Source organism: Vipera ursinii, assembly GCF_947247035.1.
Source record: "Vipera ursinii genome assembly, chromosome: 3".
In the NCBI taxonomy this organism is placed as follows: Eukaryota; Metazoa; Chordata; class Lepidosauria; order Squamata; family Viperidae; genus Vipera; species Vipera ursinii.
The window spans coordinates 136,257,878-136,281,708 of NC_139516.1; positions in this window are offsets into that span (position 1 = coordinate 136,257,878).

Here is a 23,831-nt window from a genome sequence, read left to right on the forward strand (position 1 = left end):
AAATACTAACAATTGTGTGCCACTAAGCTAGCCACAAAATGGGCAGCCTAGGTTACAGACAACAGTGTGCCTTCAAAAAAAGGTTACCTTTTCAGACTGGCAGATTAATGTTATACATACTGTAAATCTATTCATGAAACTTCAAGGCTCTGCAGAGATTTAAAATTGGCCTGTCTCATCCACTGTTCCAGGCACATCTAACCTGGCAATATTAAGCACACAATGCCCTACCTCCTCCCAATTCTCTACTTTCATTATCTCTTGAAGGAGACTGGAAATGATTGGCAGCTATCTTCCTGCTCTCTGATACAAGGCAATTCCTCGGGATCACAGAAAGAAGAGAGTTGACAAAGATGAGTTTCATTCCTCTTGTTGCTCCTTGAATTCATGACAGCACAGGCAGCCTCCTCAGCACTTCCTTTCCATCAGTGGCTCATTCATTAGTAGTTTCTTTTTCCTTTTCACTTATAGGTAGAGAAAGGTAAATAGATTGGAGCTAAAGTATCCTTGACTCCCTTTGTTACATCACTTTTCTAGTCATCTACTGGCTCAAATCTCAGTTTTACGATTTTTATGACTTCTTTATAAATATGCACAATTTCTTCCAGTTTAAGATTAAAATTCCCCCACCCACATACCACTGGAAGTAAGGAATAGTATATTACTATACTTTGGACTAATCATTGTATCCTTTTCCAAAGTCAAGTCATCAATTTCTTTCCCTGTTACCTGATGAAGCAATTGATTTCTCTTTTACTCGTTAGTGGGATTAATGAGGCCTTCAAAATTAGTATATGTTTCTGAACACATAAAAAGTATTTTTTTTCTTTAGAAGTTAGCCAAATTCAAACCCTGTTTCCTTAAATCTAGCATCTCCTTTCTAGAAGTATTTAGTGTAAATTATTTCTACTCAGCTAGAAAAGGCAAATTCATGAAAACATTTAAACTTTGGACAAAACTACTTTCTGAGTAACAAATACTATGGGAAAGTCAGGATAAGCTATCAGTTCACGGGCAATAGGGATAGCCATCCCAAATCAGTCATACACAGACAAAGGAAATGTTGCATTTAAACCAATAAACCATAGAAGAAGATAAATTAGAAATGTGCTCAGTGGATATTTTTATTTAAACTCAGTGAATATATTTGCAGTAGTTGTATTTGTATAGGAGTCTCTATTTCAAAAATACAGAGATCAAAAAGTTGACATTTTTTAAAAGACATTTTTTAAATACACATACATTAGAAAATGCACATATGGAATCTCTGAGAAGCGAGGGAGGGAGGAAGGAAGGAAGGAAGGAAGGAAGGAAGGAAGGAAGGAAGGAAGGAAGGAAGGAAGGAAGGAAATACATTTGTGGGTAAAATGTTGGAAAGAATAGATGTGAACACAGATTCATTCAACACTACTTGTTCCAAATATCAAACTTTCAGTCTTCTTTGATTAGAAATGCAATAAAATTTATATCTGCATTTTAAAAAAAAATCCAGGTTTCAGTCAAGAAGCAAATTAGAATTTATGTTCAGTTATTAGACACACACCCACACCCAAAGATCTTAGATCTTTTACAATAGTCTCTGGTGGGGCTTGCTAAACCTTGGCTTGGGATTTGTAGTGGAACAAACACTTCAGCCTTTCTACCTAGAATCATAGAATACGTTGATTTCTCTGACTATCCAGGTTAGTATTTTCTCCAGGACAGTGGCTTTCCAGCCCTATCCCAAGGCAATTCTTTATAAGAAGTTAGACTGTTTCTGACAGTATTAATGATCTCAAGTGAATAACAATGAGTAGAGTATATTGCCATTATTCTCTGCTTAGAAATTCACATAAAAGATGTGGGGTTCTGTTTTTTGGGGGAGACTATATGTTCAAAATAAGAGTAAGTCTGAAAAAGCTGAAATCACTGTATTTGGGGGGGGGAACTGAGATTGTAAAATATGGTGGTGTATAAAGCTTGATATATTCCCCTATATGTTCTCATATAAGTTGAGCGCAAAACAATATTTATTGGGAAAAGTTGCAGCAGTTGGGAAAAATTCCAGCAATTCAAAAAAAAAATAAAAAAAAAGAATGATGGAACATATGAATTGTTACATTAACACTGACAATATTTTAAGGGGCTATCAATACTTGAAATGCTTTGATTGTAGGCTTGATCAAAGTGCTATGAAAGTTTGATACACATTTCTCAGTTTGTCGGGGAAGGAGAATTACCGTAAACTTCATTAAATTTGTACAAAATTTCTATCCAAAATGACCCAATTTTATTGGAAAAAATAGCTGGGAGAAAAAAAACAGCTTAGAGGGGAAAAAGCCTTCATTAAAAAAAAATACTGATTATGCCAAGAATGTTGATGGTCCAGATTTGTGATTCATTTCCCTTGGCTTGCTATTATGTTGCCCTTTAGCAGCAATATGGGCTTTAGTTTTTTTAATGCTAACTTCTCCATAAACCTTTTCAGGGAATGCAAAATGTTCTCTGTCCCCACTCAGATATCATTATTCACAGTGCTTTTTTGCAAAAAAAAAAAAAAAAAAAAGGTGCCGGAACTCACACATGTCATACAACCCGCCTTGCCTACCCTACAAGGTTCCATCCAAAAAAGGTGCCGGAACTCCGTTCTGAGCGTTCTATGAGGAAAAATGCCCTGATTATTCACTTCCAAGTATTTGTGCATCTCTAGACAGCATTTACTGGCAACAGCTGCTCTAAGCCATACAACTTCAGAGAGAGAAAGAGACAGAGAAAGAGACAGACAGACAGAGAGAGAGAGAAGGAGAAGGAGGAGAAGGAGAAGGAGAAGGAGAAGGAGAAGGAGAAGGAGAGGGAGAGGGAGAAGGAGAGGGAGAGGGAGAGGGAGAAGGAGAAGAGGAGGAGGAGAAAAGAAAAGAAAAAAGAAAGAATCAAACATCTTTTGACTGAAAGAAAAATGTTAGCTGCACTCTTCTTCCATGCACATTTCATAAATGTCAGGTTCTTATTATTTCATGCCCTTATGCTTTTTGGATTCTGGTTTTCTGTTATCTCCACTTTCCTAATGCCACACTCTGGGATGCTTCTAATAAACTTAGCTATTGCAGATGTCTTTACCTAAGCAAGTTGAGATTTTACAAATTTTACAACATTACTGAGGGTGGCGGAAAGAAGGAAATTGGAATAATTTTCTAGCCAGGAGCTTCAGATGTCATAAAAAAAAATCCTAAAAGGAGACCTATAAATCATCAAGTTGTGACATTTGATAAGATCTTGCAAATCTGGGCTGGAAAATTTGCCAGCGGAATGTCTTATAAGAAAGTATATTTGTGATTTTGTGAATGCTTCCTAAGAAGTCACCATTTTGGATGGTGAGAATGATTTCATATTATGCCTAATATTCAAAGGAAATTTTATGCTACACTATTTACCACATTCATACCCAACAGCCTCAGGAAGCTGAAAAACTGTAAATTCATTTTATGGTAAAGTATTCACAGTCTCAAAAAACTGATAGTGTTATAAAAATATTAAATTAATACAGAATAAGAAGTGTTACACATATCCGGTAAAACTATTAATGGTCAAAGATCAAAATAAAGTGTCTGCCTGCCTGTCAATTTGAACTATGAACTAGAAAATTCCAGTGTAAACGTGTAGCATTTTTTTTCCTGACATACTTATGCATGGGTTAACTGAACTATTTGTTTATTTAATCCAATTTTATGGGATTATGATCTTCTGAGTCACAACTATCAAGCTGGGCACAACACTAACCTAAAATATGATTTACTAGTTGAGTTAAGGATTTTCCCAACTACGCAATCAGTGTAGAAAAACCCAGTAGAGGTGATTCAAGAATATTCATGAAAAGATTTAGCCTGTGAAATAATGCTAATTTCCTTTTAAAAAAATCAAACAATATAATAATTATTACATTTATTAGAAGTTTAAATGTATTCAATCAGCTCTCCTTTTCTCCATAACAAGACCCACATAAAGATAGTAAGTTTTTTGTTAATTGCTTCATTATTATCAGCCATTAATGCACCTAAGCTTTCCATAGCTTCTCTGCCAGTAAACCTCAATAATCAAAAAAGACGATGATGGTTAAAGGTGGTCAATTTTATTTTCTGATGTCCAGCATCAATTCTGGAATAACTCTTTGGATCTGTAGTTTCAAATTAGTTACATGCAAGTGGGTAGACTGCCACGCATATACAGTCTCTTTCAAAGACTGCATCCTTGTTTTGACACAAGTCATCACAGTGTGACATCATGCAGATACAGTACTCTCAATGATCTTACAAATATGGGTAAAATACTTTCAAACAGAATATGCTAAACAGGGATATTGTGAAATATGTTTGGGTGATTCAGACAGCCATCTGCCAAGGATACTTTTGATATTAAAGAACCTAGCTCACAGGAGATGGCAGCACATGATTTCACTTAGTACCTGCCAGTCTATTATTCTAGGTGATTGAATGATTGGTACTCATCAATTCTATGCCAGGTTTTGTTAGAATCCTCTCCCCCTTTCTTTCTCTCTCAAGCTGATCTAATTTACTGCAGAATTTCTGCCTCCTCCATTCCCAGAATAATCAATTAAACATGTTGCAACTTTTTCAAAATTTAAGTTAGCCTGACAAGGCATCCGCAAGCCTGTAAAATATTTTATTCCTTATCTATAATGAAACTATTTAAGAAATAAACAAATAATAGATTAAATACAAAAAGGAGAGGAGAACTCTCAGATTTCATCTTGGTTTTATTTTACCACTCTATGGAATAATGCATCTCTTATCCAAAGAACAAAGCTGTCTATTGGCTCTTTTGAAGTTGTTTTGTCCCTGCAAATTCAGATTTTTTATTCTATAATAAAGCAAGCCAAAGAACCAGTAAACATCCCAAATCAAGCCATTTGTACACAATGCACTGTTTTAATACTAACACATTTTGCTTTGTTTGAAAGTTATTCTGCTTCAATGGATTTGATGTTTGTAGGACCATCTACCATACTCCATGCTACCTGCACGTTTGTCTATAGAAAAGTTTGCATTATTTCTAATAAATAGTGACAGTATTACTTGCCAATAGCTTATTTAGTTCCATTTTTATATCACATCTGTTTACTGTCAATATGCCCATTTTTAGGAACTGGTGTTTCACTAGCTTGGATATTACTCCAGAATGTCAGAAAATTCTTCCCATGTAGGAGGAAATATACACTATCCTGATGGAACTCAGTAGGAGATCACTATGATCTTCAGAAGATGATGTACATAAAAAAATAAATTTCTGCTCAGGTACCAGGAACTCCTCACATAAATCAAATGCTCATCATAGTGAGGAAAGCATCCTTCTCAAATTCATTGGATTGTTCCCTGAAATGCACATCACTGTCTACATGAAGAAGAGAATGTATATTTACTGAAAGTACCACAGTATGCATATCAAACAAAATCAAATGCATCTCTGACTTATACTGTTGAATCTTAATATAAGATTGAAAGCCTGCTTTGGGCTAGGAAGTTAAAACTTACATACTGAACAATACTACCAACATCAAAAGCAAAGCATCTTCTTAAATGTACTGAAAGTGCTCTAATTTTCAAACATCAATGGAATCACAAATAGTTGTGCTTATATATATATATATATATATATATATATATATATATATATATATATATATATATATATATATATATACACACACACACACACACACACACACACACACATTAAACTTGTTCTCTTTCTGGAGCTCTGAGAAAAAGATATGTGTGATGGCTATATTTTTGGGGTAAAAATCCAGCCCTCTATTCTCTTTCAACTTTATCAACTCCTGTACAATCCCCTTATAGTTCTAACATGGTAAACACGAATGAAAATGATTTCCTAGCGGGATCTTTGTCCGTTTCTATTTGGAGCCATTATTTAAGTTTACCTGGCACAGGATGAATGGGTTTAGTACACAGACAGCCTATACAATTGCAGAGGAATATTGATTTCCTTTACAGTTCACATTCATCATTTCAGAGTCCAGGATCTGGATGTTCTGTGAAGCCATTATGGAATTCTTGGCATACATAACTAAAAATGTAGGTGGAAAACAATACCAGACAAACAGAAATTGCTGGCCAGAGAACTGCCAGTGAATTACCCTTTCAGATGAGTCAGATCCCTGAAAAGAAATATCTTGATTAGGATATTCTTCCTGAATTCCTATTTCCTTTCGGTGGCTTTGTTGATCAGAATTGCCAGTCCAGAATGAGGTTATTAGTTGGCAAAGAAATTTGCCTGGCTATTCCACTCTCCCATTTGCCACCTGTGCATTTAATGCATACATCCCTAACTATGAACAAAAGTAATGCTGAAGAGTTCTATGATGCTTGGAAGCCTGAACTCTGTCAGCAATGCAAGTCAAACTAATAAAGGTTTTGTAAAATCAGAATAAGTGTCGACCAATTTTTTTGCCACTTGAAAGTAACCATAGTCTTTACAGATTAATGATTTTTTTTTATTTTTTTACAGCAAATACAAGATACATCTTCCCCCCCCCCTTTGGCTAATTAAAATAATAAATAGATTTATTATTTATTAATAATATATTAAGACGTTTTAATTCATAGTTTGCTCCCCAGGCAGGTGAAATATTATCTATATAGAAATATTGAATGCAACACATGAAGCTTATGAATGAAGCAGAAGTTTAAAAAACCCCTTGGCTGAAAAGGCTAGAATCCAGCTCCATTCCTGTTTGCAAACTGTCCAGGGGATTCCATGCATGTTCTTCCTGTGTGCATTTGCATGCAAGTGCGCAAGGAAACACTTTAAACCGGAGTTCAAGTTTCAAAAAGGTAGCTTGCTCTTGTTTAGCTGGCTACCCATTTCTCGGTGCACGCCTTTATTTCTCTCTTCATGCATCCTACCCATCCCGCCGCAAAAATGAGAGAGAGAGAGAGAGAGAGAGAGAGAGAGAGAGAGAGAGAGAGAGAGAGAGAGAGAGAGAGAGAGAGAGAGGGTAAAAAAAAATACAGCGTATAAAATTCAAATGAAGCCTTTTGTTCGAGAATCCAAGATGAACCGGGAGAAATCACTCACCTCCTTCTTGCTGGTGAAAGCGGCTGAAGCTCTTACTTTCAGCTAACGCTGTTCAAGGTTGCTTTAGATCCTCAGCTGCCTGTGGATCTTAGCTTCAACGCTGTGTCTACATAGACCTTCCTCCCCCGTTCCCTCTCGCTCGCTCTCCCTGCCTCCTTCCTTTCTGCATCACTTTTAACTTCAGCAAGTAGCAAACTGAAGCCGTAGGCACCCTCCTCCCCCCACCCTCGGTCTGATTGATTTGGGTTCAGAACCTCTGCTTAAAAAAGCACCATCCTTCCTCGACTAAGGAGCTCTTTCTACTGATGAAGCTGCAGCCAGTGTTGGATCTGAAGCTTTGGCGAACAGGGGCGGAAGGGGTGAAGGAATGTGAACGTTGGGAGGGAAAGGGAGATGTGTGTGTGTGTGTGTGTGTGTGAGTGGGGGGGGGAAACTTGGCTGTACCAAACACCCAGTGATTTGCAAGTGAATGAAGGAGGAGGGCATACGCAGGAGGGCTTTGACAAGGACCATTATTAGACAGAAACCCCAGTCAAAGAATTTCATTTCATGTTCAACCCTGGAATAAAGGACATCAATGTATGCAGTCTGTAAATTAGCTGTGGGGGAGATTTTTTTAAAAATTATTATTATTATCCTGGTCCCTTTTAACCGTGATTTAATGTCAACTGGGTACATACCCATCACCTTACATAGTTGCGTTGCCCTATGTATATTAAAAGATCTTCACATTTATAAGGAAACTTGTTTGCCCCCTTGCCACCATGATTTTTTTTTTTTAAAAAAAAGGAGGCACCAGAAATTAAAACACTAGAAGCATACAACTGGACAAACACAATCCTCTTACAAACTAAGAGGGGTTGATTTTATAATGTTAGAACAGGTTTGGTTTTCAGTGTTCATGATTGTACCTTTTTGCACAATGCCTACATATAAGAAAGCCCAACATAAATTATGGTTCATCCGAGTCAACCAGATAGCATTTTTATCCACCTATCATAGTCCTTCCCAAGGATGTGGAACAGGCAAATATTGTTGTATATAGTGTTAAAGGTATCATCCCAGGATGTAAATGGTTCCAACTTAAAGCTGTTTTTGCAATTGACTGATGGTGAATTTGTCAAGGCTGATATTGTTCAAATGGTGCTCCAGTTGTTTTGGAGTTGTACCCAAGACTCCTATTACTCTTTACACTATCTTTGCTTTCTTTTGCCCCAGTTGTTCCACTTCTATTGACAGGTCTTTATATTTTGCGATTTCTCCTCTATTCTGCTGTCTCTGGGTACTGCCACATCTACCCTCCACATTTTTTTTTGTCTTCCTTACTGACAATTGTCAAGTATGGAGTGTTATGTGGTCGGTGCTTATCTGTTTGAGTTCAGAGCAGTTTAACATCTGCATTGTCTATTACTTGTTCTATTATGTAGTCCCAGCAATTTTTGCTTGCAGGCAAGTGGTATTTCATGCAGTTCTTCCAATCCACCATGGTTGCTAATTTGCCATGCCATTGTTTAATGGTCAGTCTGTGCCATCTTCTTGCAGTAGCTAACTAGGTGGTCTACTGTTTTTTTTTTTTCAGTTTCTTTGCAGAGATGCCTGTTGCTGTCTGCCCAATTCTGGCTTTCTATGCATTTGTTCTTAAGATTGGTCTTATGCAGCCAGAATTAGTCTCGCTGGCTGTTTCTTCAACTTTCCTGCACTAAGCAATTTCCAGGACTTGTCTGCTAGCTTTTTTATTTTTATTTTTATTTTAATGTACTGGCCATGTAATACCTTGCTTTGTCATTTTTATTATTGTTATTATTCTTAATTTGATCTTTCTTGTACAGAGGTTTCTTCTCTTCAGTACTCAGTAAGCCTTCATCATAGAGAGTTTTAGTGCATCTTCTTCACTGTCATTCAAATATTCTCCAAATGCCTTTTTTATTCTTTATCTGTTTGCCAGTTATTTAGGTGATGTTGGCCTTTATTGTATCAAGTTCTCCCCAAGGACCTGGGATGTTCTAATGTATTGGTATAGTATATCTGATTATTATCATTTAAAGTAAAATTTTCAGGACAACTTCTGATCTGTAATGTAAGCTTCCATATCATATAGTGGGATTTTTGGCAGTCTTGAAAGTTGAATGGGTTTTCATATTCACTGGGAAGGGCATAGTTCCATTCTCCCTAACATTTCCACCTTTTAAATTAATTGAAAGTGGTCTATTAATTCTCCTTCAGATGGCATGTCTGCATTTTTGGAAAGATATCATTCAGACAACATAGACTTGATCAAATAACTATTCTTACGGTATGATGGTTCAGAGTTATCTTGTATAGTAGCCAAAATGTAACTATATCATAGTAAATCACTATGGGATGATATCATTTCAAAGTTGACCTTAATAATACCTGTTAAAAATTGTGGGGTGACTTAAAGCAAAAATATAATGTAATGCATCTATTCAACACAATTGTATAATTGTATAATTCAGTAGAACAGGTCAAAACAGATTTATTCATACATCCCTACTTTTAATTAATTCTGTTCTTCGTAATGAAAAAAAATCAAGAATAAAACCCGGAGTGGAGAAGGGTATTTTCTATTAAATTATTCTGCACAAAATTTCTTTTATTTTTATTTATTATTCTCTGTCCCAAATAATTTTAAAGGTAATCACTAAAGCCTTTTTTCAGAGTACTTGCATTCCATCTTTGGAAATAAATATCATTTCAATCAATATCCTCACTTTCACTTAAAATTAAGTTTGTATTAATATATACTTCTTAATTCTCAATGTATTGTGGATATGGGACAAAAGGGTTTTTAAGATAACTTTTTAAACACTTTGTCTTCATATACACCAATCGAAGTCTATTATTATTATTATTATTATTATTATTATTATTATTATTATTATTATTATTATTATTATTATTATTATTATTATTATTCCAAAAAACCTTTTCTACAGTGTACTATGAAATCTCAGCAAAACATTTGGAGATGTTCTTAACTGGATGCTATTTTTACTCAGATTTCTGCCCGAGCCTCTTCTTTGCTTGTTATTCTACTACTATATGGCATCAGTTGTAACTGCATCTTCAAATACATCCATGTAATCACCAGAATGTTGGTTTCACATGACGACCAATATAAATATTTCTATAAGCAAAGCAAAACAAAAACTGTCAGCAAGCTATTTTCCATTTAAGCTTGACTTATAATATAGAATAGAATAACAAAGTTGGAAGGGACCTTGAAGATCATCTAGTCTCCAATACTGTTTCTGACAAATGGCTGTCCAGTCTATTCTTGAAAGATGAAGGGGCACTCACAATCTCTGAAGGCAAGCCATTATACAGGCTGATTGTTCTCACCGTTAGGAAATTTCTCCTAGGTTGCTTCTCTCCTTGATTCTTGTTGATGTTGTTAGTTGCGAAGTTGTGTACGACCCATCGCGACCCCATAGACAACGTTCCTCCAGGCCTTCCTGTCCTCTACCATCTTCTGGAGTCCATTTAAGCTCACACCTACTGCTTCAGCCACCTCATTCTCTGTCGTCCCCTTCTTCTCTTGCCCTCAACCTTTCCCAGCATTTGGCTCTTCTCCAGTGAGTCCTTCCTTCTCATTAGGTGGCCAAAGTATTTGAGTTTCAACTGCAGGATCTGGCCTTCTAAAGAGGAGTCAGGGTTAATCTCCTCTAGGACTGACCAGTTTGATCACCTTGCAGTCCAAGGGACTCACAGGAGTCTTCTCCAGCACCATAGTTCAAAGGCCTCAATTCTTTGGTGCTAAGCCTTTCTTATGGTCCAACTTTCACAGCCATACATTGCAACTGGGAAGACCATAGCCTTGACTATATGCACTTTTGTTGGCAGGGTGATGTCTCTGCTTTTTAGTGTGCTGTCTAGATTTGCCATGGCTTTCCTCCCCAGGAACAAGCATCTTTTAATTTCTTGGCTGCAGTCCCCATCTTCGGTGATCTTGGAGCCCAGGAAAATAAAATCTGTCACTACCTCCATTTCTTCCCCATCTATTTGCCAGGAATTGAGAGGGCCGGATGCCATGATCTTGGTTTTCTTAATGTTAAGTTTTAAGCTGACTCTTGCACTCTCCTTCTTCACTCGCAACAAGAGGCTCTTTAGTTCCTGTCTCCTTGATTAGTTTCCATCTATTGCTTCTTATCTTGTCTTCTGGTGCTTTGGAAAATAGTTTGCCCCTCTCTTCTTTGTGGCAGCCCCTCAAATACTGAAACACTGCCATCATTTCTCCCCTAGTCCTTCTTTTCACTAGACTAGACATACCCTGCAATCATTCTTCCTATGTTTTAGCCTTCAGCTCCCTAATCATCTTTGTTGCTCTTCTCTGCACTCTTTCCAGAGTGCAGTTTTAATGAGTTTTGATGAGTGCAGTTTTCTTGATTTGAAAGCCAGTGCTTTGCAACATTTTAATTAGCTTTAATGGGTCAATAAAAGAGCTGTAAGTAAGTCAGGAGTTCCCATTCTCTTTCTTACAAATTGGCTGTGTTTGTACTGGACCTCTCCCTAGAATTCCCAAAACAATTAATTCTTTAATCTTAATGGAAGATGCTGTCATAATGTCACTCTCACAAACTCACATTTCTTTTTTCAAGGACAATCTGTTCTACAGACATGCAACATATACTGATGATTAATTGGAAGATTTCCTGAGCATAACTACATGATTTAATGACAGTTTTAAAGCCTAGCATTTTTCACTTGAAAATTTAGCTACTGCTTTTATGATGCTATGTATATGGGGAAATAAAATACAAACAATTTATATAAACAATCTATATTTCTTATAGAAATATTGTATTAAACAATATTATAGTAACCACTATATAAGAAAAAAGAGAAAAATGCATATATATTTTGCTACTTTTGAAGTAAGGTAAAGCAATATTCAGACATTTTTTCATATTTAAATACAACTTATCATGAAAGCAACAAGTATGAATAAAATATTTTTTTATATAAAAAAGCAATATCATTATGTCACAGCTATTGTAACTGAACATCAAGAAGAGGAAAATCTGGGTGATTTGTGTTGCTGAAGAAAATCCAATGAGGTAAGATAAAGAAGGAAATAGAGAAAATAAGATAAATGTAGAATGTTCTGAAAGCTTTGGCTGGATTTGCTTTCATTCAAACCCCCTCCTGCAGTATTAGTTTTTATGTTGTTTCTTAATTTATGTTTGTTTTGTTTTAATTGTTATGTAGCTTTAACTACTTCTGCATTTTCTTATGGCTGGCAACCTGGCTTTATTTAGGGGCATAATCCCAAGCTATCTTCTTTATAAATGTAGAGTTAGTAGTGTAAGACTTTCATATAATGCAGTTTAAGAAAAATATATAACACTTGACACATAGTAAGCCTCTCTGAACTCCAAGAAGCTTACTCAGGAGTTCACACATATAGAGTGTCCACTATACTTCAGAAAGATACCAACCTCATTGACATTACTAAGATCAGCAAAAATTTCCCTTTAGAGATGAATGTTTAGAAGAAATATGGAAGGAAGAGGGGCACAAGGGTAGCAATTCCAATTTTCAAACATGTGGTGTATGATTTAGATGCATAGGATTTCAGGCTAGCATTTAGTAGAGCAACCATGAAGTCTTTTTAAAAATGCCACAATGTTCCTATCCCTCCAAAGATCAGAATCATACAAGCCATGGTATTCTCTGTGACACTCCAGTGAAATGAAACTTAGACTTTGAAGAAGCAAAGTAGGAAGAGCATTGACACTTTTGAACTTTGGTTTTGGGGAAGGTTCCTGAAAATACCATGGAAAGCCAAGAAAACAAACCAATGCATCTTGTTTGTATGCATCTTTCTTTCTTTCTTTCTTTCTTTCTTTCTTTCTTTCTTTCTTTCTTTCTTTCTTTCTTTCTTTCTCTTTCTTTCTTTCTTTCTTTCTCTCTTTCTTTCTTTCTCTCTTTCTTTCTTTCTTTCTTTCTTTCTTTCTTTCTTTCTTTCTTTCTTTCTTTCTTTCTTTCTTTCTGTCTCTTATCTATCTACCTATCTATATCTATCTATCTATCTATCTATCTATCTATCTATCTATCTATCTATCTCTATCTATCTATCTATCTATCTATCTATCTATCTATCTATCTATCTATCTATCTATCCACACACACACTTACAATATAAGCCTTTTACAGAAACTGATATATATATATATATATATATATATATATATATATATATATATATATATATATATATATATATATATATATATCAGTTTCTGTAAAAGGCTTATATTGTAAGTGTGTGTGTGTGTAGATAGATGATAGATAGATGATAGATAGATAGATAGATAGATAGATAGATAGATAGATAGATAGATAGAGATATAATATAGCTCCCCATCTCGTGAATAAAATCTAAATTAATATATGTTCAGATGACATAGCCTCACACATCCCTCAATTTTCAAATGATAATTATATAAATGAGGGTGAACGTTCATTCTCTGAACTTGTGGCTTGGTTTCTGAACATTTCATTACCAGGTTAGGTAACAACTTCAGCAGGGTTTAGGGGTGTGAGTGTCAGTGTTCTTCTGTTTATAAGGACTTGGTGTGGTCAAACAGCCAACCAGAGATAGCACCAAACCTCAACCAAGCCACGCAAGCCTCCCCAACTAGTATTTCATCTACCAATGACCCTCACCTGACATAACCTCCTCATCGCAAGACCCATCAAAAGACTCCTATTGGTGAACCACACCTGTCCCATTACAAGACCCATTACAAGACCTTTACTTGACACACACAGACCTGACTCATCACAAGACCCTCACTTGACGTACTTACACTGGACCCATCACAAGACCTGTTGACTACATGAAGCCCTTATAAACAGAAGAACACTGACACTGACATCCCCTAAACCCTGTTGAAGATGCTACGTAGCCTGGTAATGAAACGTGTGGAAAACAACCCACAAGTTTGGAGAATGCATAAAGTCTATATTAAATAATAGGTATAGACATAAATTAATGAAAAATCAAACAATTGCTAATTAAATATAGTATAATCTGACAAAATAATATTTAGATGCCTGTATAATTGTTCACTGTGATGAACAACTACATAGCCTGTTTTATTAATTTTAACTTAGACATAGATTGGATAGTCTTCTCTATAAAGTTGGAAAATCTATGAAATATCAGAAAGCAGGTGTTTCCACATCACCATAAGTCAGGAGGAGTCTGGCTGAGGTTCATCTGGATTTGTGGAAATGAATCTCTCATCAAATTTCATCTTGTTTTCAGCAACTTCCATGAACTAGCAACTTCATTTTACTTGCAGGATAAATACACTTCCTTGATGTCACAGAATAAGTGCACAGTCAGTACAGAACCACTACATTTAGCAGAAAACTAATAGGTTACTGTGCATATCTATATACTTCCCACTACCATTCAGGACACAGCACCAAAAATATCATGGATTTCCAGGCTCTATGCTACAATTGTATTTGTTCTGATCCATTTGGTGGAGATGCCCAACTGAGAGAAATAAAGCAGGCATTTGGGAGACCAAACTATCCACCAACAGGAGGAATAGATAAATCAATAGAACCAAATCGATTCCCAGGAGGACCTACTAAAAGACAGACCACAGAAACAGAACAATGCAACATCACTGGTTGTCACCTACAGCTCTCAGCTCAAACCATTTAAATATGTTATTAAGAAGGTATAGTCCATTCTGGATAATTAAATCACTGCATAATGGGTGGCAGTCCCATACACATATATGGACAGCCTGCTGCCTGAATCATATTCTCACAAGAACAAGACAATAATGTGAACATGGAAACAAAGCCCTGCAACAAATCCACATATTTATTTTGCCCCCACTATTAGCATATAATATAATAGGCTTTAACAAGTGTGCAAAGAATAGAGAAAAATCCATGTGTTCTTCCTCTAATGTGATATACAGTATGTCATCTGGATTCTATGAAAAATATGTAGGCTTTGTGCAAAAGAATTAATGGATAGAAGTGGTCACATGACTGTGTAGGAAGTCAGCACACTTCCCCCAAAAGAATGAAATATTTTGAGGGATATTAAAAAGAGGCAAGATAGAATATTTCCCCTAAAGGAGAAATGGATAAAAAATCTTAACAAAGACAGAAAGCAGCCCCAGTCTTCCTGCTATAGGAAAAATACCTCAAGCAAAAAGGCCAATCCTTAGGAGATTTTGAATGGATTGGCCCAATCTATTCATAAACAAAACACCTTCAGCCCCCACAGCTGATGTGATTAAGAATGTACATCCTCCCAAATTCTAAGGACAGGACAGGACATTGATTTGTGCTTCTTAGATTGTAAGCTGCCCTGAGTCTTTGGAGAAGGGCGGGATATAAATGGGATAAAAAATAATAATAATAGGAATAAGCCACCACCATTGACACAAAGCTCACTACATTGTACAACCCCCTGCAGCATCTCAATTAGAAGGTATGAAAACTCACCCATTCTCAACTCCATTTTGTCAGCTGTCTCAGAACTGCATGCTGTTGCTGTTTCTGCTCATCAATAAACAAGAACTTTCTTTCCTAGGCAGCTAGACTCCATTTTATTTCCAGCATCTTAGCCTCCATTTTATTTTCAGTGTCTTTCTCCCAGCTTGGAACTGGACCTATTTTTTTTTTCTTTCAGCAACTGAAAGCAAGAGTAGACCACTATAGTGCAACCTTTATTGCAATTTCAAAGTAATCATTTTGAAAAGAAAAGAAAAGAAAAGAAACATTAGCACTAAAGTTGAGAAGATATTGTTGAATTTGAATACAGGTGGACCTCAATTTATGACCACAATTGGGACCATTATGTCCACTGCTAAGCAAGATGGATGTTAAGTGAGTTGCACCTGATTTTACAACCTTTATATATATATATTTTGCCACAGTTGTTAAGCAAATCACTGCAGGCATTAAGTGAATCATGTTTTTGTTAAGTGAACCTGGCTTTCCCTATAGACTTAGCTTGTCGGAATCCAGCTGGAAAGGTGGCAAATGATAATCATTTTACCCTCTGCGCCTGCCAGGAGGCTGTAACAAACATAAATACATGCTGATTGCCCAGGGCTCAAATATTGATCACATGACAATGGGGATGCTGCAGTGGTTTTAAATGCAACTGTAAGTCATGTTTTTCGCTGCTGTTATAACTTCAAATGGTGACTAAATGAATGGCTATAAGATGAGAACTATCTGTACTATATATATATATATATATAAATCAGGGTATCTCAAAAAGTCTTAACAAGCACAACAGGTTTTTAAATATTATAGTTGTTAATCTGCAAATTCTCACACATGACCTGGATCTGTTAATCTACTTGTCTCTCTCTCCTTACCATTCCATTTAAATCCAGTATCGGGTTACTCACTCCATAAATCTGATGAAGTGAGATGTAGCTCACAAAAGCTTATGCTTTTTTAATAAAAAATCTGTTAGCTTGAAAAATGCTAAATGGTACCGCCTTATTTCCCTCACCTATTGAAAGTATAAGAGCAAGTCTGAAATTTATTTTTTTTCTTGTCTGCTAATTAAAGCACACACAAACACTTACACTGAAGCAAGTTTAATCAATCTGCATAGGCCTAAGCCTTCTAAAATACATTCCATCACAATCCCCAAAACATAAACTTGCACCAAATGCCTGTTTGAAATCATATTTAGGGTTCATTAAGGCACAGAATAGCAAAGAGAAGCGCAGTTGGGTGTTAGCCATAAAGAAGATGATTAAAATGCCATGAAATTCAGAGATATCTAAATTGGAGATTGAACTCCAAAATCAGCTTTGTAATAAGCTGCTCAAGGCTTTAAGCACATCCAACTCAAATCAAAATGTGAATATGTTCACTGTATAGAGACATTATAGTGCTAGATTTCTTTCTGACTCCTTGAAAGCTTAGGAAAACTTCACAACCTTCAAAACTTAAAAGTTTTGTTTTCTTCTACATAATCAGCTCTGCTCTTGGAAAATTTGATGAATAAAAAGCATCTTATAAATTCCTTCCTCATTATTTATTGAAAGAGACGTTTCGACTTTAGTATATGTGCAAAGGATCAAATGAGATTTATGCAGATAGCTTGGTAGAATAGCTACACAGCAGCCCTTAGAATCTATGGTTCTAAGGGCAAATTCTCCCCATTAAAACACATATGTATGACATTCTATTTCATACAGTATTGGGGAAGAAATGTCTTACACATTAAGCTACCATAAACATTGGAAATTGTCTGTAGTGAATAACTGGATAACTAAATGAAACCCTGCAGTATTTCTGAAAACTAATATAGACAGAGAGAGATGTGTAAAAACGTGAATTGGTTGGTCTCAAGAAAAGGATTAAGTATAATAACATGCCAAGATTTTCCACCAAGGCTACATCATAGAACTTTCTGAGAACAAGTTGGAGCCACTTATTGCTTACAAATTATAGTGGGGGTTTTGATGAAAACAGTAGTGGAAGGCTAAGTAGAATGGATTTGTTGAATCTATAGAAACTATAGGAGTTTCCCGAATATTACAATTGTCCCTTTTGTAATCTTAGAAATAAGTTTCAACTTCTTCTACTGCTTCAAAAATGAATGGTTTCCCTTTATCTTTTGCAGTGAATTTTTGTCCAATACTGACATTTTACTAATGATCAATTTTAATTTAACAATTCCAGAACAGACAGTAGTTTCATCCTATGTACCTAGTAGTTCTAAATATGAACAAATATGTAAATGAGAGACAGAAAGAGATTATTAGAGGGAGAAAAAAATAGAAAGAAAATAAAATTGCTGTTCTAACTCCTATACCTAACAGGCAAATTATAAACCTCAATAATCAGCAAAGTTAGTTTCATTATTTTCATTTTTATACCCCAAAAATGTGAGGTAACTATCAAATTAGCAATTGCAATTTTCCCCTTTAATAATTTGCACACTTTCTCAGCATTATTGTAATTTATACTAATAATGAACAAACTATTTCTACAATCTTGTAAAAAGATTGTTCATTTTTATCATTAACTCTCTGTTCTTCCTAGAACAAAGACAAGTTGCAAATATTAAACATTTCAATAAGAATTTCTGGTTCCCAGCTCTGAACCATGGGATTTTGCTACAAGGCAAAATGACATTTTAAACCACTTTGCTTATAACCTGGAAATTATCTTCCTTATGACTGCTTTGGGCATAAACTAAGCAATTTTAATACCCTGAAACATGATTATTCAAATACCTTTGAGAATATTAATAAATATTTAGACTCTCTTTAAAACATCTGATCTGCAATAACAAGATTAGAAGATTATGTTTGCCTAATGTTGTATTTGTATATAAATTCTTCAGATACATGACCTATTGCCCCACTCCCATGCCCCACTCAATGGGGGATCAATCTTAGGTTTGTTCAGTTTTACATTTTACTTGCTAAAAATATGTTTGGCCCTCTTTCTGCATGAATTTATGAACTGGCCTGCATTTTTTTTAAAAAAGCAAAAATACACCTCTTTTTTCATGGTGTCTTTTACAATAGATCTCTTTATGCATTTCTTCCCTGTTTGTTTTCTTAATCATTAAGTAGACATGATCCATGTGTAAAGTAACGAGTGTCAGTGTGGTGAAGACATAGAATAAAGCCCAGCTTGAACCAAAGAAACTCACTGATTGCTTCAGTTCAGTGCTTTTTTTGTAAAAGAAAAAGGTGCCGGAACTCACACATGTCATACAACCCACCTTGCCTACCCTACAAGGTTCCATCCAAAAAAGGTGCCGGAACTCCGTTCTGAGTGTTCTATGAGAAAAAAAGCCCTGCGTTCAGTTAGTGACACCAAGATCTAAACAAGAGCATAACTGATCCTAGGAAAGCTCTTCCCACCTCCTAATACATATGTTCCAAAGGTAGTTAAAAGAATTAACATAATTTACATTTGAAAGAGAGAGAAGGGTGTATTTTCAGTAGCTAAGGCAATATCTTGGCTTTCATAGTTTCTGGAAAATAAAACATTGCTTCAATTTTATTTTATTTTGCCATCCCACAATGTCTGCCTGACGATTTATCCTTAATTATCCGTCTCCAACTATTGTTTTATATCTGGCTGTACATAGAACATGGAGGTTTATCCCCAATCATTTTCATATTTTATAACATTATTAAAACCCAGAATCTAAGAGTAAGACTATTGAATGCAGTGTTCCAATTAAACTTTGATTGTCCACAAGCTAATATTAAAGCTGTCAGAAGTTTCGTCTTCCTGGATTCTCCACCAAGATTTTCATGCTGGTTTTTTTTTCCCTTCCAATCTTTAAATGGTAGATTTTTTTTCTCCTTTTCATAATCAATACAAACTGTTGAAGAAGTTAAAAAATAAGATATTCCATCCAGCATAATCAAAGATGCTGATATTTTATTGTTTTAAGAATTAGATCAGGCAGCTAGTACATATCTGAAATATATCATTTTTGAATAGCTGACTTTTCTCCAAAACAGCCAAAGTGCTGTAGACTAGAATCAGAAAAAAAAAATCCAGGTTCAGTCCATTCTTGACCTTGGAAACAATCTCTCTCAGCCTAATCCATTCTACTGGCTTTTTTTCTTTGGCATTAAATAAAGGGGAATATCCATGAAAGTCACCTTGAGCTCTTGTAGGTATCAGTCTAAAAAAATAATTCAGTGGATAGCTTCCAAAATATTAAACTGATCATTACAGGCATGTCTGCATTACAGATCTATGTTACAAGTGGTTTGCCCATTGTTATAGAAATAGGACTCTTTTCTTATGCAGAACTAGAGCAAAGTGAATGAACAGTAGTAATCCAGTAGACAATCTTTGAAGACGTGGGAAATGAGAATTTCTCCTTTCTTACCCTCTCTTTTCACAGGCCAGTTTGAATTACCAAATCATTGTAGCTTTGGTTGTAATTGATTGATGATTTTTCAACAATCTGCAAAAAAACTAATCACCTTTGTTCATGTTCCTATATCAAGACTTCGCCATAATCTCAGGAAATTAACGAAACTATCAGAATGATGAATTCAGCAATTCTCTTACCTTTTCACAACCTGGTACATTTTGGAGAGTCTTTAATCTTCTGCCTAGATATGTGCAATCATTTGTCACTTTGAACAAGTGCAACATTTGTGTGGCCCTCTGCTTCTTAACATCCTGTCATTCCCACCTTTTGTTCTCCAAGTTTGCTGCACAATCAGTGTGAGCACAACTCTTTATTTGATCCAACACATAGAGCTGGACTGTAGTATATTTTTCAAGTGGGCATGAATACAGCTTCCTCCACAGAGGAAGCAACAGGCAGAATTAATGATACTCAATGAAGTAGGGGACAGAGACACTTTCTCTACACTTTTAGTCTTAAAGCATTCTCTATGAACCTTCTGTTTTTAATAAAAACCTTATCATACTCCAAATGGAGCAAATGAAAAAGATGTGTTACACAGGCCTAAAATTGCCAGAGTATCTTCGCATATGTGCAGTACAGGATATTTTCACTACAAGAAGCGGAACTGACATACGTATTATTTAATAACATTGACATACCATTGACATTCCAGTTTGTTTGTAATTTAAGCAAATCATTTTAGGAAGGGAAGAGGGCTTTCATATTATCAAATCATTTAAAGTCAGAATATCTTGCTAAATTAAAGCAGATTTAACCTAGGGGAAATTTTGTTGTCCATTTTAATCTTCCTTCAATATGTATCCTCTGTCCACTCCACCACCATATAAATATAAATATAAATACAAAAAGTGGCAAAAGCCTTGTATTCCAGGCCATGCAAAGTTAAATGTAGGCTTTATGCATTATGACTGGAAACCATAATATTAAACTTTTTAGATTGTTTTCCTGGTATGCTTATATACAGAATAATGATAGAGGTAAAATAATATACAAAGAAAACAAGGCACTCCTAGAATTTTGCAGGGCTGCTGATCAGCAATGTGTGTTATATACCATTCCAGTGAGTCGTAATAAATAATTTTGAGGCATCATCTCTTTTAATCCCACTATTTTTTCATAGCTTCCTAGTAAATGAAGAAGAGAAAAACATCTCTAATGAAAGCCATCCATACAATAAATAAAATATCATAGAAAATTTTAAACACACACAAACAAACAAAAAACAGGATGGTGCTTCTAATGGGTTATTGAAGGGCAAGGGAAAAATGGCTTACCAAACACAGAGGAAGAACAAAAAAACACTAAGGCTGTCCTCCATTACTTTGCTTTTTTATATTTTGTGGGAATGGAATTCAGCTTTTATTTATTTATCCACTTGCTGTCTGAATAAAAGCTACAATAGCTACTTAGGTACTCAAGTGTGTGCTTTTTTAAGGCACATATTTTGGGAACTTCCAAATTTAAAATGTACCTATATTTATCCACTTACGCCACTGAGGTTTTTTTAAGGGAAGAAAAAAACATCAAAATATCGTAAATAGTAATGTTTCTATCCGACTGTGCTTATGCTAAGAATTTCCTGATCATGCTATCAGATTTGTCTCCCTAAATTTATGACTGGTTAAAAATAAGGTTTTGTGTTTTTTTTATGACCAAATGGTGCATTAGAACACCATAAGCCTCCACAAAAGCAGAATGTAAACATAATGACAAAGCAGTGATTTCAAATTTTCAATACTTATATAACTAATGAAAGTTATAGATCAAGATACATACATACATATATATATATATATATATATATATATATATATATATATATATATATATATATATATACATATATATATATATACATATATATATATATATATATATATATATATATATATATATATATATATATATATATATATATATATATGTCCAATATAGGTTGGTAATGATAGATTTCTAATGTAAAGGCACCCAGTATGTATCCTTTGAAGTGCTATATGAATGACCCCTCATGCTGATAAGATATCAAAATGTCTCCTATATTTGAAATTTCTTCTATTCAAAAACCATCAAAAGTTATATTTAAGCTATGCTCATCATTTCTAACTGAATATGTATGCATGTATATATTTATTTATTTTTATTTTATTTAATTCCATTTATATCCCGCCCTTCTCCGAAGACTCAGGGTGGCTTTACAAGCTTAGCAGTAGCTTTCATTCTATGTATATGCTTATTAGGGCTTTCACACACACCCCAAGCGGCATTTTTACAAAGTCAGCTTATTGCCCCCAACAATCTGGGTCCTCATTTTACCTACCTCGGAAGGATGGAAGGCTGAGTCAACCTTGAGCCTGGTGGGATGCGAACCTGCACTAATTGCAGGCAGCTGGTGTTACTTAAGGAGGCATTAGCCCACTGCTCCACCAAGGCTCTTTTTATATGTTTGTGTGTGTGTCTGTCTGTGTGTGTGTGTGTGTGTGTGTGTATGTATATGTGTGCTACACATATGCACACAAACACATTTTTATGCAAAAATTGACATTCCATTTCTTCTTTTTCAAAGGAGAGTATTTGCTCCTTCTCCTCCCCTGGTTCACTATTTTCTTTCAGCACAGATGTCCACAGGGAGGAAATGTTATGCATCAGCTCCAAATTATGAACAGGTATTCCTTCTCATTAGGTGGCCAAAGTATTTGAGTTTCAACTTCAGGGTCTGGACTTCTAAAGTGCAGTCAGGGTTGATCTCCTCTAGGACTGACCAGTTTGAATGCCTTGCAGTCCAAAGTTCTGTGGGAAGTCAGCTCCCCAGAGAAGGAAATATTAAAAAGGGCAAGAAAATATATTTCCTAAAAGGATCTTGGAGATTCAGGAAAGCATGCCCAGTTTTCTTATAGCCCCAGGTCTCCCTCCCCCAAGCAGAAACCAGTTCTGTACAAATGCAGATGTAAATCCAGGAAGGTTGCAGGCCCCCAGCTGGGAGATTAAGAAGATAGACACCTAAAATCTACATACCCCAGCCACAGGGAAGCAGGATATGATCTTTGGACATAATAAGAGTAACCCATCACCATCAGAATACCAGAAGGGCAAATCCAGACTCAGCTCAGAATACATGACACAGGAAATAGCCTCAAACAGGAACAGGAAGCAGCTCCAAACAAAAGGCTCCAGAGGGTATAAAAACCCACTCCCTACATGTGTTCAGTCCTTCTTTTCTGACAGCCATCTCCCTGCCTCATTCTCCTCTTCAATAAAATACAACCTTCTTCCCAAAGCAATTGCCATGTTTATTCCCAGGTTGGATGAACCACGATGAAGACCTTTCTTCCAACAGTTCAAAGGCCTCAATTCTTTGGTGCTCAGCTTTCCTTATGGTCCAACTTTCACAGCTACACATTGCAACTGGGAAAACCATGGCCTTGACTATACACACTTTTGTTGGCAGGATGATGTCTCTGCTTTTTAGTATGCTGTCCAGATTTGCCATGGCTTTCCTCCCCAGAAGCAAACATCTTTTAATTTCTTGGCTACAGTCCCCATCTGCAGTGATCTTGAAGCCCAGGAAAATGAAATCTGTCACTAGCTCCATTTCTTCTATTTGCCAGGAATTGAGAGGGCCAGACGCCAGGACTTTGGTTTTCTTAATGTTGAGTTTCAACTTTGTCTCCATATTGTATCTTAATTCAGTTTCATAACTTGACAAGACTTCCTTTGTGACTGGAGAAAATATTCTGCCTTCTCCCTGAGCAGCTTTCTAACATTCCCACAGAAAATGGGATATTTTCAAGTTTAC